Consider the following 5,397-nt stretch of genomic DNA (forward strand, 5'->3'; position numbering starts at 1 on the left):
AGAGGAAATATTCGCCCGCGAAGATTTTTTAGCAATCGGGTATCCTAATTAGAATATATAAAAAAATTTGTTACAACCTTATAACAAATAACAAAAACAAGATTATCGAAAAAAGAATATAGAAAAATTGTCTATAACTACTGTCTATAACTAGAATAATTATTTCTATCTAGAACTATTAGATCTATAAACTCTAAAATAGAATATATATTCTAATATATATATATACAAATAGAAATATATATAAATTTCTATTCTACTAAATATTCGACTAAATACCCTCTATCTAATAATCTAAGATTCTAATACTAATAAATAGATTCAAATAAATAGATTTAACTAAATTAAGTGAAATTCAAAGAATACCACGATTCAGTATATTATTTTATTCCTCAAAGACATGTATATATATTTTTTTAATCATTTTATTCGCGAGGAGCTGGATGAGAAGAAATTTTCATGTCCCGTTCTGTAGTAGAGATGGAATTGAGAAAGAACCATCAACTATAACCCCAAAAGAACCCGATTCCGTAAACACCATAGAGGAAGAATGAAAGGAATAGCTTTTCGAGGCAATGGTATTTGTTTTGGAAGATATGCTCTTCAAGCACTTGAACCCGCTTGGATTACATCTAGACAAATAGAAGCGGGACGACGAGCAATGACACGAAATGCACGCCGCGGTGGAAAAATATGGGTACGTATATTTCCCGACAAACCCGTTACTTTAAGACCTACGGAAACACGTATGGGTTCGGGGAAAGGGTCTCCTCAATATTGGGTAGCTGTCGTTAAACCGGGTAGAATACTTTATGAAATGGGCGGAGTAGCAAAAAATATAGCGAGAAAGTCTATTTCAATAGCAGCATCCAAAATGCCTATACGAACTCAATTCCTTATTTCAACATAAGAATATAGAACCAAAGGAAAAAGACCTTTTGGATACTAAAAAAAAGCGCAAGTTTCTTTTTTTTTTTGGACAAACAATATATCTTTTTTTCCTTTGCATTTAAATAACAGATAAAAAAAACGATATGATCCAATCTCAGACCCATTTGAATGTAGCCGATAACAGTGGAGCCCGAGAATTGATGTGTATTCGAATCATAGGGACTAGTAATCAGCGATATGCTCACATCGGTGATGTTATTGTTGCTGTGATCAAGGAAGCAGCACCCAATTCACCTCTAGAAAGATCCGAAGTAATCAGAGCTGTAATTGTACGTACTTGTAAAGAACTTAAACTTAATAACGGTATAATAATACGATATGATGACAATGCTGCAGTTGTCATTGATCAAGAAGGAAATCCAAAAGGAACTCGAATTTTTGGTGCGATTGCCCGGGAATTGAGACAGTTAAATTTTACTAAAATAGTTTCATTAGCACCTGAGGTCTTATAAGATAAAAAATTAGAAGATATAAGATAGAAAATTTCAGATTAAGAGGAGACCATGATATGGTTATAGTATTTAGTATTATAGTTAGAGTATTTGAATTATTTGAATAAAAACAAATATAGAATTAATCAAACACAATTAATTATTAAACTATGTTTCACGCATATACCTTTAATTAAATAATAATTAAATAATAAGAAAATTCAAATTTAGAGATTTACTAAAACAATAAAAAAAAAGAGTATGTTGATTATATCAAAACTAGATAAAAATAAAAATTTTAGTTTATCATGGGTAGGGATCATATTGCTGACATAATAACCTCTATACGAAATGCTGACATGAATAGAAAAGGAACCGTTCGAATAGCAGCTACTAACATCACCGAAAACATTATTAAAATACTCTTACAAGAGGGTTTTATTAAAAATGTCAGGAAACATCAGGAAGGCAACAAAAAATTTTTGGTTTTAACCCTACGCCATAGAAGGAAGAAGAAAGGACCAGATAGAACTAGTCTAAATTTAAAACGGATCAGCCGGCCGGGTCTACGAATCTATTCTAACTATCAAAAAATTCCTAGAATTTTGGGCGGGATGGGCATTGTAATTCTTTCTACTTCTCGGGGTATACTGACAGACCGGGAAGCTCGACTCCAAAGAATCGGCGGAGAAATCTTGTGTTATATATGGTAATCTTTTTGATATCCGAATTCGATCCAGGCTTATTATTTCTTTGTTAAAAAAAGAGATAGGTTTCTAATAACATTCCATTCCTCTCCAATCCTCTTACATTAGTTAATACTTCAAGAGGATTTGCGATGGAATGAAAGAACAAAAGTGGCTTCAGGAAAGTTTCATTATTGAATCACTTTTTCAATTTCAATAATATGTCCCAAGTTCCTTTAGATAATGAAGATCTGGTTAAGTTATCTTTTAGCCAAGATAGTTTTGTGTTCTACGTATACTACCAATATATACTACCACGAGATAGTATCAAAGTACTTATAATTCGATGAGAGCGCGTCTAATTTATAGACTCCATAAAAAGATTTGAATGATTAGGCAGTTTTTTTTCAACTTTAAAATTACTTTTGCCTTTCGTAGGAATAGAATTTAAGATTTCAAAATTTAAAGAAACTTAGTTTCGTCAAAAAAAAGTATGTATATTCAAAAATTAAGGGATCACAAATATGAAAATAAGAGCTTCTGTTCGTAAAATTTGTGAAAAATGTCGACTGATACGTAGACGGGGACGAATTATAGTAATTTGCTTCAACCCAAGACATAAGCAAAGACAAGAATAATCTTTCTAAGCGAGAACTGTTGAAATAATGAACTTATAATTAATAGTCTTTAATTTGGTTCACTAGAGTGTCCAAGAGTCATTTCTGTATCTGTGTCTGTATCTGTATTTATAGAGAGTTAATGTGGTTTACTAAGAGTCATGTTTGTAATCTATAAATACCTATCAATACAAAGTAGTAAGGCAAGAGAATCAGAAGAGAATTTCTTCCAGCAATTATACTCTTCCTCAGTACCTCTGAAAGTTTATTTATTTGATCCAACAAATTGGTATCAGAGCTAGCAAAAATGCTCTACAATGTTGAATGGAATGATCCCATACAAATATCCACAATTATCAAAGGAAAATTATGATAATTGGTGCATTAGAATGAAGACTTTGTTGGGTTCCCAAGATGTATGGGAAATGGTAGAAACTGGATATGAGCAGCCAGAGAATGAGGAGGAATTGACGAATGCTCAAAAAGCGAAAAGGAAGAAAGACCAACAAGCACTCTCTCTAATCCATATGTGTCTGGATGAGAATATGTTCGTGAAAATTTCGACTGCAACAACAGCCAAGGAGGCATGGGAGATTCTCGAAAATTCCTTTAAGGGGAAAGATAGAGTAGTCAAGGTGCGTTTGCAAACCTTGAGAAGTGAGTATGAGAAACTCAAGATGAAAGAGTCAGAGAAAATTGATGAGTTCTTTAATAGAACTTTGGTAATTGTCAATCAGTTGAAGAGATATGGAGAAAAAATGGAGGATGTTCTTGTGATAGAAAAAATCCTTCGTTCTTTGACTCAGAAATTTGATTACGTGGGGACTGCCATTGAAGAATCAAAAGATCTCGAGACTATGTCTGTAGATCAACTCTTGGGTTCTTTACAAGCCCATGAGGAGAGATTAAAAAATAGAGAAGAACCTGTCGCTCAGGTGTTGCAGGCGAAACTAGATTTGAATGATAAAGAAGAAAAGAAGCAATTTGAAGGTGGATATGGAAGAGGAAGAGGAAGAGGAAGATCAAGAGGTAGAGGCCGTGGCCGTGGCTGGAATCGTGGATATAATGGAAGAGGTAGAGGTGGCAGAAATTTCCACAGTAATGAAGCCACAAATAATCAGCAATGGAATGCAAGAGGACGTGGTAGAGGCAACAATTTCCAAGGCCGTGGAAATAATTGGCATGGTCGTGATAAATCTCGTGTGCAATTATGCTGCTGAGTGTAAATCTGCACCTTTTAAAGACGAACAGGCCAATTTTACCGAGGAGGAAGATGAAGAATCAACTTTGTTACTGACATGTAGCGAGATGAAGCAAGGAGCAAGGAGTCTTGGTATCTAGACTCGGGAGCAAGCAATCATATGACGGGAAATAAAGAACTTTTTTATAAGCTTGATGAATCTAAGAAAGGAAGTATTTCTTTCAGTGACAAAACAAAAGTTCCAGTTGTGGGAAGTGGTGACATTCTTATCAAACTGAAGAATGGAGATCATCAATTTATTTCTCATGTTTATTATGTTCCAGCTTTGAAATCCAATATTTTGAGTATTGGACAACTTTTGGAGAAAGGTTATGAGGTGGAGATGAACAGGAATGGGCTGGTTATGAAAGATGGAAAGAAAAAAATGATTGCAAAAGTTCCTATGTCTGCAAACAAGATGTTCAAATTAAAAATCAACAGTGATCGTCCTATGTGTTTGAAAGCCTCATCAGATTCTGCATGGCTGTGGCATCTCAGAATGGGTCACTTGAATTTTGATGGACTGGAGCAAATGTGCAAGCAACAAATGGTGTATGGATTACCTTCCATAAATCATCCCAATCAGATTTGAGAAGGGTGTATGTACGGGAAGCAATTTAGAAGGAGTTTTCCAAAGGAGTCTTTGTCAAGCACCATTAAACCACTTGAATTGGTGCATGCACATATTTGTGGTCCCATTAATCCGAGTTCACATGGAGGAAGCCGGTATTTCTTATTATTTATTGATGATTATACTCGGAAAACATGGGTTTATTTTTTGAAGGCAAAATCTGAAGCATTTGAAGTGTTTAAAAAATTTAAAGCCTAGTTGAGAATGAAAGCGGTTTGAAGATTCAAGCATTGCGAACTGATCGAGGAGGAGAATTCACATCTGAGAAATTCAATCAGTTCTGTGATTATAATGGTGTTCGTCGATTGCTTACTGTTCCAAGATCTCCTCAACAAAATGGTGTCGTAGAACGGAAAAATAGAACCATTCTTAACATGACCCGAAGCATGATGAAGTGCAAAGGTATGCCAAAAGAATTTTGGGCAGAAGCAGTAACATGTGCAGTCTATTTAAATAATAGAAGTCCTTCAAAGAAGCTTTTGCAAAAGACCCCCAATGAAGCATGGTGTGGAAAGAAACCAAATATTTCTCATGTAAAAGTATTTGGTTGTCTTGGTTATGTTCATGTTGCTGACGAATTGAGAAGCAAATTGGATGATAAAAGTGAGAAGATGGTGTTTATTGGCTATGCAAAAAATCCCAAAGGTTATAAATTTTATAATCCTCGGAATGGAAAAATTATGATTAGCAGAGATGCAGAATTTCAAGAAGAAAGCTCTTGGAATTGGAAGATTCCAGAAGATGAAAATTATGATTTTCTTCCTGTATATGATGATGATTTTGCAGGTCAAAATGAAGATGTAATTATCACACCACCAAACTCACCTTCCACATCTCAGAC

Source organism: Euphorbia lathyris, chromosome 10 (assembly GCF_963576675.1).
Source record: "Euphorbia lathyris chromosome 10, ddEupLath1.1, whole genome shotgun sequence".
Taxonomy (NCBI): Eukaryota; Viridiplantae; Streptophyta; class Magnoliopsida; order Malpighiales; family Euphorbiaceae; genus Euphorbia; species Euphorbia lathyris.